Genomic DNA, 14,076 nt, shown 5'->3' on the forward strand with positions numbered 1-14,076 from the left:
CTGCAGGGCCATCGACAAGCGAGCACATGATGCTCACTCCTATGGATGGCGGCCAAATAGGTTGTACCCTCATCTTACTTGTGTGCAACATTTATGGCTTTGTTATTCATCTAAGCATGGAAAATAGATTATCACATTTCACTGTATATTCATGTTGATCTCTTACGTGTCTTGTTCAGGAGTTAACGTTGTTCCATAGTTCAGCTAAGATACTTGTTCTTCAGGTAACGCTGTTCCATAGTTATCATCCATCAGCCAATGCTATCCCACAGGCTGGTGATTATAGTATTATACCACTTCTAGTATTACCTATGTTGTTCTTTAATACTTTTGTGTGCCATCTAGTTAATCTCGAGTACAAACGATAAATATTCTGTAGCTTTCATCTCTGTTCTACCTTTAGTTTTTGAGACCTGTTGCTGCTAGTTAACCCCCAGTCCTACTATTTATGTCGTCTCCTACAGGCACTCATTACATAAATCTAACTACTAGTTGTCTTCCATGCATGTTAGATATAATTGCACACACTGATATATCCACAAGAACCTCACGGAGCAATGTAAAGGCCAATAAACTTGATGTCAATGATACCCAATATGATGGAACATGTAAAGGCAGTTCTTCAGAAGACTTGCAGAAAGATGTTGAACCCTCTTCACCCCACAAGGTCCTTGCTCTATCGCAATGCCATCTTCTTAATTTGGACATCATGATTATGAATATCTTATGCATTGTTATTCATCAGTATGTACTTCATCTATCTACCATACCATGTTTTTTTACATTGAAGTGTTGCTCTTGTGCTCTGTTGCAATGCCATGTTAGTTTCCCAATCATACACGTGTATGTTGCCTTAGTTTTTTCTGTACGTATTCTGCTAGCATACATTTTTACATTCAACTAGTGCTTTTTTACTGTGTTTTCCTGTCGTATCCCTAGCTCTTACACCATACTCCCTCCGTCCGGATTACATGTTGCTGAAATGGATAAAAAAGGATGTATCTAGAACTGAAATACAACTAGACCCATCCATTTTTTTCCGGATGGAGGTAATACATGTCAATATGTCATGCCTTTCTATTCTTCAGTACCTATTCCATCTCTCTGCGGTAGCATGTTTTATAATTGAAGCACCATTCTTCTATACAAGGCATGCAAGGGGAAGACGACTATGTTAGAATTTGAAGGGTTACAAACCAGGTCTTTGCAAAAGATCCAAATGCCAGGAGATAATAAACCAACTCCAGTTTTTATAGATACTGCTCCAGCACTGAGAAACCCAACTCCTACTGATAATAAGCAGATTCCAGTGGCCAAAGAACTAGTCCGCTCCAGTCCAGCAAAAATATGTCAACTCCATTCTAAGAAGCGTGTGCATATCCTTGCATCATGAAATTTTATAGCATGCTGATCATATTTTCTACATGTTTCTTACCCATCTCTCTTTTAGAAAATAAGTTTAACAGATAGAAGAATTTCTGCACTGGTATCGTCTGTGAGGAAAGATTCTTGCAGGAATTCTCTGTACTCCAATGCAGATGTAAGTACCTGTTGTATATCACTATATTTTTACATCAGAATGTATTTTGTTAATTGGCGTGAATCCAACCTTTATCTGATCTAAATTTAGTTGTAGCAAAATGTATGATTAAAGGCCACAATGTTGATTTTTGTAAGGAAAACTGCCTGGTAGTTTTGCATCCTGAGCTGCATGAGTGTACTATCTCATATCAGTGGGTTTGATTACATTGGTTCTGCAGTGGGTTTTCAGTGTTTTTTTACTGTGTTGTCCTGTCGTATCCCTAGCTCTTACATCATACTCCCTCCGTCCGGATTACATGTCGCAAAAATGGATAAAACTGGATGTATCTAGAACTGAAATACGCCTAGACCCATCCATTTATTTCCGGATGGAGGGAATACATGTCAATATGTCATGCCTTTCTATTCTTCAGTACCTATTCCATCTCTGCTGTAGCATGTTTTATAATTGAAGCACCATTCTTCTATATAAGGCATGCAAGGGGAAGACGGCTATGTTAGAATCTGAAGGGTTACAAACCAGGTCTTTGAAAAATATCCAAACGCCAGGAGATAATAAACCAACTCCATTTTTCATAGATACTGCTCCAGCACAGAGAAACCCAACTCCCACTGATAATAAGCAGATTCCAGTGGCCAAAGAACTAGTCCGCTCCAGTCCAGAAAAAGAATGTCAACTCCATTCTAAGAAGCGTGTGCGTATCCTCGCATCATGAAATTTTATAGCATTCTGATCATATTTTCTACATGTTTCTTACCCATCTCTCTTTTAGAAAATAAGGTTAAATGATAGAAGATTTCCTTCATTGGCATTGTATTCGAGGAAAATATCTTACGGGAATTCTCTGTGCTCCAATGCTGATGTAAGTACCTGTTGTATATCACTATATTTTTACATCAGCATGTATTTTGTTAATCAGCGTGAATCCAACCTTTGTCTGATCTAAAATTTGTTGTAGCAAAATGTTAAAGGCGCCAATGTTGATTTTTGTAAAGCAAATTGCCTGGTAGTTTTGCATATTGAGCTGCATGAGTGTACTATCTCATATCATGCACACTACTGAATTGTAGTGCTGCTCTGGTTGCCCATTCATTCATTGTGTCAATGTTGCTTTCGTATTACCTTACCTGGCTGATGATAGCTGTGTCATATTGTGTTAATTTGGTGTTGGCTAGTTGCCCAAACGTTCGTTGTGTCAATGTTGCTTTCCTATTATCTGACTTGCCCAATGATAGCAATGCTAGTGTCTTAATTTGGTGCAGGCTGCTGAAGATAAGAAGACAAACTCTGAAAACAGCAAGGCAACCCCACTGTTTCTTTCCAATAAATCTAGGACAGGTAATATGCCAATAACTCATGATTAATCTGTTTGGTTTCCCTCCTAATTTATGTTATGATGCAGTGGTCGAGACACTCTCCACTATCAATAATACAAGCCTGCCAAAATCGCCATCTGAATCTGTTCAGTATCCTCTGTCTCGAATGCAACGGAAATAATGTATGTTTGTGAACCAATTAATGGCTGAAGGATGATGGAAATGGTGGAGGAATCAGAGGTGTAGAGTCGTGCGACACAACAACAGATCAATGTTTTCAGAGACAGTGTAGCAAAGCAGCAAGAACTTGCCCACATGCTTATGGGCGTCATCCATGCTGAGGTTGCAGATTGTGACGTTGTAGATCGTTAGGTTCTGTTCATTTATTTGCACTGGCATCAATCTTTGATTTCCCAGTGGATGTAATTTCCTGTAATATATGCTGGATGTGCAACGTTTTCCCCTGTATGCCGTACCTTTGCTTGATCGGTTTTGGTCCTGTGCATAATTGCTCGTCGTAATGGGCTCAAATTATCTAATTTGGCCTAAAGACATGTACGGACTTTAGTGGGCCCGTTAAGTTAATGGGCCGTTACCAGGCCGAAAGTTAATGGTCGGCCCTCTTAACTCCCGGGTCATTAACAGGCTGACATCGAAGCGGGCAACAGGTGGGCCCAATTGATTTCACGGGCCGTTAACAGGCCGTTACTAAGTTCGGGCTACATATGCCCCAACTATACTGTGGGCCTTTAGCAGGCCGAAAGAGACAGCGGGCTTGTACTGGACCATGTAGAGCATGGGCCGCTAAGAGGCCGAAAGTCAGGTCGTATTGTAAATGGCCCAACTGTGTTGTGGGCCTTTAGCAGGCCAAAAGAGAAACCGGGCTGGTATTGGACCATGAAGAGCATGGGCCGTTAAAAGGCCAAAACTCAGGTCCAACTACAAATGGCCCAACACATTTAGGGTCCGTTAACAGGCTGAAAGGCACACATGGCCAGGAATTGGCCCAACACTTAAATGGGTCGCTAAAAGGCCAAAACTCAGGTCCGACTACAAATGGCCCAATAGAAATATGGGTCATCACCAGGCTGAAAGACACACTGGACCGGAAATTGGCCCAACACTTAAATGGGTCGCTAAAAGGCCGAAACTTAGGTCCGACTACAAATGGCCCAACTGCTTTATGGGCCGTCAACAGGCTGAAAGACACACCGGGCCGGAAATTAGCCCAATATTTAAATGGGTCGCTAAAAGGACGAAAGATGTACATCGTGAAAATTGGCCCAGCCACTGAATGGGTTGTTAAAAGGCCGTAATCTTATCGGGCCGATATTGAGCCCAAATATATAACGGGCTGTTAACGGGCTCGAACTGACGATGGGCTGCAATGGTGTCAAATCTTTAACGGGCCGTTGACGGGCCGAATTGGCACATCTCGTATGGGCCGTGGGCTTAAATGGACCTGACACAAGTAGGCCATATATGGGCCGGCCTGCTATTTTTTACTGGGCCGACCTTTTTCACCAGAATGGGCCACTGTTGGGCCATGCCACGTGTCGACCTATCATAGGCGCCCTGTCCAATGAGTGGATGACATCTATCCCAAACATCAAATGGTTCAATGACAATTTAATAGTTCATAGGCATTTCTTGACGTCTACTAATATTACCAATTCTTTGACATTCAACACAAGACAAGACAAACTTACCGGCATCTTTGAAAAGAGTAGGCCAATAAAAGCCGGATTTCAATACCTTGTGCGCAGTTCTATCTCTAGCACGGTGTCCTTCATAAGCCTCAGAGTGACACTTGCGTAGGATCTGTTCCTGTTCATGCTCAGGTACACAACGTCTAATAACACCATCCACTCCTTCTTTATAAAGGTGTGTATCATCCCAGAAGTAATGTCTTAAATCATAGAAAAATGTTTTCTTTTGTTGGTATGTGAAACTAGGTGGTATAAATTTAGCAACAATGTAATTAGCATAATCAGCATACCATGGAGCAGTACGAGAAGCATTTATGACAGCTAATTGTTCATCAGGAAAGCTACCATCAATAGGTAGTGGGTCATCAAGAACATTCTCTAACCTAGATAAGTTGTCTGCAACGGGGTTCTCAGCTCCCTTTCTATCAATAATATGCAAATCAAATTCTTGTAGTAGGAGAACCCATCTAATAAGTCTAGGTTCAGCATCTTTCTTTTCCATAAGATATTTTATAGCAGCATGATCAGTGTGAATAGTTACTTTAGAATCAACAATATAAGGTCTGAACTTATCACAAGCAAATACAACTGCTAGAAATTCTTTTTCAGTAGTAGCATAATTTCTCTGGGCACTGTCTAGAGTTTTACTAGCATATTGAATAACATTTACTTTCTTATCAACTCTTTGTCCCAGAACAACACCTACAGCATAATCACTAGCATCACACATAATTTCAAAGGGTAAATTCCAATCAGGTGGCTGAACAATAGGTGCAGAAATCAAAGCTTTCTGAAGTACTTCAAATGCTTCTACACAATCATCATCAAAGACAAAAGGAACATCTTTTTGTAAGAGATTAGTTAGAGGCCTAGAAATTTTTGAGAAGTCTTTAATGAACCTCCTATAGAAACCGGCATGACCAAGGAAACTTCTTATACCTTTGATGTCCTTAGGACATGGCATCTTGTCAATAGCATCAACTTTAGCTTTATCAACTTCAATACCTCTTTCAGAAATTTTATGCCCCAAGACAATACCTTCATTAACCATAAAGTGGCACTTCTCCCAATTCAAGACAAGATTAGTTTCTTCACATCTCTGCAAAACTCCATCAAGGTTGCTTAAGCAATCATCAAAAGAAGTTCCACACACGGAGAAATCATCCATGAAAACCTCAACAATCTTTTCACAAAAGTCAGAGAATATAGCCATGATGCATCTTTGAAAGGTAGCAGGTGCATTGCATAAACCAAAAGGCATATGTCTATAAGCAAAGGTACCGAAAGGGCAAGTAAAACTGGTCTTTTCTTGATCCTCTTTTGACACGGGTATTTGAGAGAAACCAGAATAACCATCTAGAAAGCAAAAATGTGTATGTTTAGATAATCTTTCTAGCATTTGATCAATAAAAGTTAAAGGGTAATGATCCTTTTTAGTAGCTTTATTTAGTTTGTGGAAATCAATTACCATTCTATAACCTGTAACAATTCTTTGTGGGATCAATTCATCTTTATCATTAGGAACTACAGTAATACCTCCCTTCTTAGGGACACAATGGATAGGACTTACCCACTGACTATCAGCAACGGGATAAATTATACCTGCCTCCAGAAGCTTTAGTATTTCTTTTCTTACCACTTCTTTCATCTTAGGATTTAACCGTCGTTGGTGATCAACAACCGGTTTAGCGTCCTTATCCAATTTAATTTTGTGTTGGCATAGAGTGGGACCAATGCCCTTAAGATCATCAAGAGTATATCCAATAGCAGCACGGTGCTTCTTCAGAGTTTTCAATAATTTCTCTTCTTCCTGCTCTGAAAGGTTAGCACTAATAATAACAGGATATATCTTCTTCTCATCAAGATACGCATATTTAAGAGTATCAGGTAATGGTTTAAGCTCAAACACGAGATCACCATTGGGTGGAGGAGGATCCCCTAGAATTTCAACAGGCAAGTTGTGTTTCAAAATAGGTCCCTATTTAAAGAATACTTCATCTATTTTCCTTCTTTCATTCATAAACATATCATTTTCAAGGTCTAGCAAATATTTTTCTAAAGGATCATTAGGAGGCACAGCAATAGCAGCAAGACCAATAATTTCATCTTTACTAGGAAATTCTTTATCATGGGGTTGTCTACGAAATTTAGCAAAATTAAAATCATGAGACATATCCCCTAAACCAACAGTAACTATAGCCTTTTCACAGTCTATCTTAGCATTGACAGTATTCAAGAAGGGCCTACCAAATATAATGGGACAAAACTCATCTTGTGGGGAACCAAGAACAAGAAAATCAGTAGGATATTTAACTTTCCCACACAAGACTTCAACATCTCTAACAATCCCAACTGGTGAAATAGTATCTCTATAGTCAAGCTTAATTGTAACATCAATTTCTTCTATCTCAGCAGGTGCAATATCATGCATAATTTCTTTGTATAAGGAATGAGGTATTGCACTTGCACTAGCACCCATATCACATAAGCCATGATAACAATGATCTCCTATTTTAACAGAAACAACAGGCATGCCAACAACAGGTCTATGTTTACCCTTAGTATCGGGTCTAGCAATTCTAGCAGCTTCATCACAGAAGTAAATAACATGCCCATCAATATTATCGGCCCAGAGATCTTTAACCATAGCAATACTAGGTTCAACTTTAATTTGCTCAGGGGGTGTAGGTGTTCTAGTATTACTCTTACGAACCACAGTTGAAGCTTTAGCATGATCCTTTATTCTAACAGGCAAAGGTGGTTTCTCAATATAAGCAGTAGGAACAATAGGATCAACATTATAAGTGATAGTCTTTTCTTCAACTTTAATAGGTTCAGCTACTTTTACTTCAATGGGAGGATGATATTTAAACCACTTCTCCTTAGGGAGATCAACATGAGTAGCAAATGATTCACAGAAAGAAGCTACTATCTTAGAGTCAAGTCCATATTTAGTGCTAAATTCACGGAAAACATCTGTATCCATAAAAGATTTAACACAATCAAACATAGGTGTTATACCTGACTCCTTACCTTCGTCGAGATCCCAATCTTCAGAGTTGCGTCTGATTCTTTCCAATAAATCCCATCTGAATTCAATAGTCTTCATCATAAAAGAACCTGTACAAGAAGTATCGAGCATGGAGCGATTATTGAGAGAAAGCAGAGCATAAAAATTTTGAATAATAATTTCTCTTGAGAGCTCATGATTATGGCATGAATATAACATTGACTTAAGCCTCCCCCAAGCTTGAGCGATGCTCTCTCCTTCGCGAGGCCAAAAATTATATATATAATTACGACCACGATGAACAAGATGCATAGGATAAAACTTCTGATGAAATTCCAATTTCAATCGGTTGTAGTTCCATGATCCCATATCATCACATAGCCTAAACCATGTCAATGCATTTCCCTTAAAAGATAAAGGTAAGACCTTCTTCTTGATAACATCCTCGGGCATACCTGCAAGCTTAAATAATCTGCAAACTTCATCCGCATAGATTAGGTGCAAATCGGGATGCAATGTTCCATCTCCTGTAAAAGGATTAGCTAGCAGTTTCTCTATCATACCGGAAGGAATTTCAAAGTAAACATTTTAAGTAGGTTCAGTAGGTTTAGGAGCAACTCTTTGCTCTACTGGTCAGGGTGAAGATACCCCAAACAAGCCCCTCAAAGGATTACTTTCCATAGTAACATGTGACAGTAAATTTCAGCACACTATATAAATTTTTCCTTACCAAATTCCACTTACCAAAGGCGCTTCACTCCTCAGCAACGGCGCCAGAAAAGAGTCTTGATGACCCACAAGTATAGGGGATCTATCGTAGTCCTTTCAATAAGTAAGAGTGTCGAACCCAACGAGGATCAGAAGGAAATGACAAGCGGTTTTCAACAAGGTATTCTCTGCAAGCACTGAAATTATCGGTAACAGATAGTTTTGTGATAAGGTAATTTGTAACGGGTAACAAGTAACAAAAGCAAACAAGGTGCAGCAAGGTGGCCCAATCCTTTTTATAGCAAAGGACAAGCCTGGACAAACACTTATATAAAGGAAAGCGCTCCCGAGGACACATGGGAATTATCGTCAAGCTAGTTTTCAGCACGCTCATATGATTTGCGTCCGTTACTTTGATAATTTGATATGCGCATGGACTGGTGCTTGGGTGCTGCCATTCCTTGGACAAGCATCCCACTTATGATTAACTCTTATTGCAAGCATCCGTAACAATAAAAGAAGTATTAAGGTAAACCTAACCATAGCATGAAACATATGGATCCAAATCAGCCCCTTACGAAGCAACGCATAAACAAGGGTTTAAGCTTCTGTCACTCTAGCAACCCGTCATCTACTTATTACTTCCCAATGCCTTCCTCTAGGCCCAAATAATGGTGAAGTGTCATGTAGTCGACGTTCAGATAACACAACTAGAGGAAAGACAACATACATCTCTTAAAAATATCGAACGAATACCAAATTCACATGACTACTTATAGCAAGACTTCTCCCATGTCCTCAGGAACAAACGTAACTACTCAAAAATCATATTCATGTTCATAATCAGAGGGGTATTAATATGCATAAAGGATCTGAACATATGATCTTCCACCAAATAAACCAACTAGCATCAACTACAAGGAGTAATCAACACTACTAGCAACCCAGAGGTACCAATCTGAGGTTTTGAGACAAAGATTGGATACAAGAGATGAACTAGGGTTTGACATGAGATGGTGCTGGTGAAGATGTTGATGGAGATTGACCCCCTCCCGATGAGAGGATCGATGGTGATGACGATCGTGATGATTTCCCCCTCCCGGAGGGATGTTTCCCCGGCAGAACAGCTCCGCCGGAGCCCTAGATTGGTTTCGCCAGGTTCTGCCTCGAGACGGCGGTGCTTCGTCCCGAAAGCTTCCTCCTTATTTTTTCCAGGGTGAAAGACTTCATATATCCAAAGATGGGCACCGGAGGCCTGCCAGGGGGCCCACGAGGTAGGGGGTGCGCCCCCACCCTCGTGGATGGTGGGTGGCCCCCCTTCGGTTGAATCTTTCGCCAGTATTTTTTTAATTCCAAAACTTGCCTCCGTGAAGTTTCAGGACTTTTTGAGTTGTGCAGAATAGGTCTCTAATATATGCTCCTTCTCCATCCTAGAATTCCAGCTGCCGGCATTCTCCCTCTTCGTGTAAACCTTGTAAAATAAGAGAGAATAGGCATAAGTATTGTGACATAATGTGTAATAACAGCCCATAATGCAATAAATATCGATATAAATGCATGATGCAAAATGGACGTCTCAGCCCTCAACTGCAATAACAGTGGCCTTCATCTTCGCCCAGTGAATCTTGACGCGGGCGTAGGCCATCCGTGCACCCTCTATGCACACTGACCGCTTGATTGCGTCGAGTCGGGGCAGTGCATCAACGAGTCGCCGCACCAGACCGAAATAGCTGCTCGGAATGGGTTCGGCTGGCCATAGCCGAACTATGACATCCTTCACAGCCGCTCCAGACATCTTATGCAGCTCGGACCACTGCGCCATTTGGTCGTTTAGCAGCGCCGGGCGCTCCTGCGCCGCGAACTATGACTAGAACAGCTTCTCCATCGCATGTCCTTCTTGAGCCTGGAAGAATTGCGCGGCGTCGGCGGCACTCTTCGGAAGATCCGCAAAAGCGTCTGGAGAACTCCACAGTCGATTAGGCAAGGCATATTTCTGATCGCCAAGCTTAGTCTGTAAAAGAAAGGGCTTACCAGCCGCTATCTGTCCAGCCTATTGGATCTCCTCGCAAGCCGCTCTAGACTCCGACCGCGCCTCTTTGGCTTCCTGAAGGGCCTTGTCGAGTTTGATTGCCTTGGCTTTATTCTCCTCCTCGAGGGACTTTCACTTAGGGGCGGCGTCCTTGAGCTCTTGCTCTATCGCAGATATCAGCTCCTCGAACTGGCGCTAGGTGGCTTGTTCGGCCTTCAAATTTGCAGCTGCTTTATCAACGGCCGCATTGCTTACCCTTGCCTGCTCCTTGGCGCAGGCAAGTTCACCCCTGAGGGTCTCGACCTTGGCAGCACCATCTGCACTTATGCATATAACAACATCTAAGTTTCAGCCTAGCATTCACACATTCATATAGGCACAAACGGGATGCCCGAAACATACCTTGCGCCTCGTCGAGCCGCTTGTTAATAAGGACAACGTCCTCATCGGCCAGCTTCAGTTTCGGCTTTAGTTCAGAAACCTCTACGGCCTGGGCGGTCGCTGCTAACGGTGAAGCCTGTTTTACCAATCAAATGAGTATGTTACTTCCTGCAGATATCTATAGATCCTCTGTTCGCCCTTCTTCACGGGCCAACCGGAGTCTCTGGGGCTACTATCTATATAAATGCATATTTTCCATATGGAAAGCGGCTAAAAGACATTACATCGCATACCTCGAAGCCTGTTAGTAGGCTCGTGAAGGCGTCATTCAGCTCGCTTTTAGCGGATTGAATCTTCTCAACCACCGTACCCATTAAGGTACAGTGCCTCGAAGACGGATGCATTTTGCAGTGCATCCATCAGAGTGTTCGGCGCCTCCGGATTCATGGAGGTCGCCGTATGAGTAGGCGCTCGCCCCTCCCTTGAAGGGGGCCACTTAACTCCGAGTCCATCTCTAGAGCAGTGTTCGGCCGGGGGCCAGACAATTCAGGGCCCCCATCGCCAGTCCTTACGGGGGTCGTGCCCCCCGTATCCTTGACCGCCGAGGTGTTAGCCTCTGGCGCCGTCTTGATGGTCCCCCGCACCTCTTGGCGATCAGGAGAAATCCTCTGGGATGACACCTTAGGTCCATCCTCCCTAGGGGGCGAGGAAGCTCGCGGAGGCGTCTCGCTCGCCATCATCTCCGGCGGCAAATCCCCCGATGAGGAGGATTGTTGAGGAAGATCGCGGGCCGGACTGAAACACATGGTTTAATATTACTTTCACAATTCGTAAAAGATTGGATGTATGAAGAGCATCCTTAGGTACTTACGATTCGGCAAGGGGCTTGGCCCGGGAGCAGGGCTTGGGGATAGCTTCGGCGTCCGAGTCCGAGTCATCCGAGAGGGATAACTTTCCCCTCTTGGACGCCCCTGCCTCCAGATCTGCGAAGGCCGCCCTCTTTTTCCCTTTGAGAGGAGGATTATCTTCCTACTCCTCCTCCTCCTCGACCTTGTCTTCGTGTCCCTCTTGAGAGGAGGGAGCCTCGGTCCCTTCGGACAGAGTGTCCGGAGTGCCTTCATGGTGGAGGCCACTTTCGGCCTCCTTGTTCTTTTTCTTCTTGTCCTTCTTTGCTGGCGCCTGGTAGGGCGCCGGAACCAGCATCCTCGTTAGGAGAGGATCAGCTGAGTCTTCGGGGAGGGGGGCCGGACACCTGATCCGCTCTGCCTTATTTGTCCAGACCTGTTTAAAAGGTGAAATCATTAGTGTATCCCCTTGGATCAATGAACCAAGCTATAGGCGGAAACTTAACCCTTACCGGGGTGGCCGGATGGTTGCAGTCAAGGCCGACGCCTCGGATGTCTTCAGCCACGACTTTTGAGATTTAAAGAGCAGCTCCAGATCTCTTTGTGAGTCATGACAAAGATTTATTGCAAGGTTCGCGGCCCTTCCAGATTAAACTCCCACAAACGGAGAGGCCGTCGCTGGCAGGGAAGGGAGCGGCGGACGAGCATCACGTGAATCACATTAGTGAGGCGGATGTTCTTCTCTATGATACTTTTGATGTGCTTTTGCATCGTCAACACCTCATCGGACGATCCCCAGTCTAGACCCTTGTTGGTCCACGATGCAAGCCGCAGCGGGGGTCCGGATCTGAATGCCGGAGTAGCCGCCCACTTGGTGCCGCGGGGTTCGGTGATGTAGAACCACTCTTGCTGCCATGTTTTGATGGTATCTGTCATGGAATTGTCACATCAGATGTCCTAGTGTGAGGACTTAGTCGTGAGGCCAACGCATCTATGTGGTAACTTGAGAGGGGTTGAGCGGAATCGAGAGACGCAACGCAAGACAAGGGTTTAGACAGCTTCGGGCCCCGGGAAACATCATCCGGTAACAACCCTACATGTTGTTTGTGGCTAGGTCTCATTATCATCACGAGGCAGTCGCCGTAAACCGGCCCTCCCAGTTATGTCTAGCCCTAAGATTATTTCTCCTCCCCACTTGGGGTGCCCTGCCCCTCCTTATATATGTTGAAGGGGCGGGTTACATGTAGAGTCCAACTCGGATTAAGACTTAAACTATTCTGACTTCTCTTCATGGGCATCTTAACGTCTTGGGCTTCATAACATCTTGGGCTTCATAACGTCTCAGGATTCATAACCCCAGGCGACTCTATCTGCCTGATTATGACTGTCAACCAGTTATCACTGTCTGCCGGTTATGACTGTCAACCAGTTATCACTGTTTGCCGGGTTATGACTGTCAACCAGTTATCACTGTTTATCGGGTTATGACTGTCTGCCGGTTTATGATGGTCTGCCGGGTTATGACTCCTGTCGGTTTATGATCTGACTTAACATCTACTGGGTTATCATCTGACTTAACACTTGCCGGGTTATCATCTGACTTAACACCTGCCGGGTTATCATCTGACTTAACACCTGACGGGTTATCATCTGACTTAACACCTGCCGGGCTATCATCTGAGTTAACATCTGCCGGTTTATCACTATCAGCCGGGTTATAACTCCGGCCGGGTCATACCGCGGGGTATATCCCTGACATTAGCCCCCAGTTTAATTTGGATTTATCCATGTTAAACTGATCCTGATCATCCTTAAGTCCTTGTCATTTCCTCCTTCTAGAAAAACCGGGTCAATAGGCCAGCTTCATAATCAATTTGCTGACATTGGTTTGTCACAGAGAAATATTGTGAAGAATAACTCCTTTGACTCAGCTCCCAATGCTTAACAAAAATATTGGTCTTTGAAATACTCATCTGATCTTCATCCGGTTTAAGAATGTAGAACTTGCCGGTTTATCATTGCAAAAATTGCCAATTTATAAATATTGATGGCACCGGGTCATAGTTGTAGTTAACATCAAGCTTAAAATTATACCTCTTATATGCCTATCACTTGTAGCCCCCAAGTCTTAAGAAGGGAACATAGTAACAACTTAAGACTTGCTTCAATATGAATGTCACAAGCTTGAAGAAATCCAGTTTTTTCATCTCAATCACTGGTCATAAACTGAGTATTCCATATATGTAGCCCCCAAGTGCCGGGTTGTCATGCTTGCAGCAACCTGGGACTTGTAACAACTGAGCAGTGGATCCTTCAATATAATGGAATAAGGTTTGTGTACCTTGAATTGTTGATAGGAGCAATTGGTAGCCCCCAAGGGCCGGCTCATTACAATGTGATGAGTCGGGTCTTCAATAAGGTGAGCAAAAAATGACTTTGCATTAGCCCCCAAGTGTCATGGTGCATGCTTGCAGCGACATGAGACTTGCATATTTGATGTAATCTCAACTTGAATAATGTAGCCCCCAAGTGTCG

This window comes from Aegilops tauschii, chromosome 5 (genome assembly GCF_002575655.3).
Source record: "Aegilops tauschii subsp. strangulata cultivar AL8/78 chromosome 5, Aet v6.0, whole genome shotgun sequence".
Classification (NCBI taxonomy): domain Eukaryota; kingdom Viridiplantae; phylum Streptophyta; class Magnoliopsida; order Poales; family Poaceae; genus Aegilops; species Aegilops tauschii.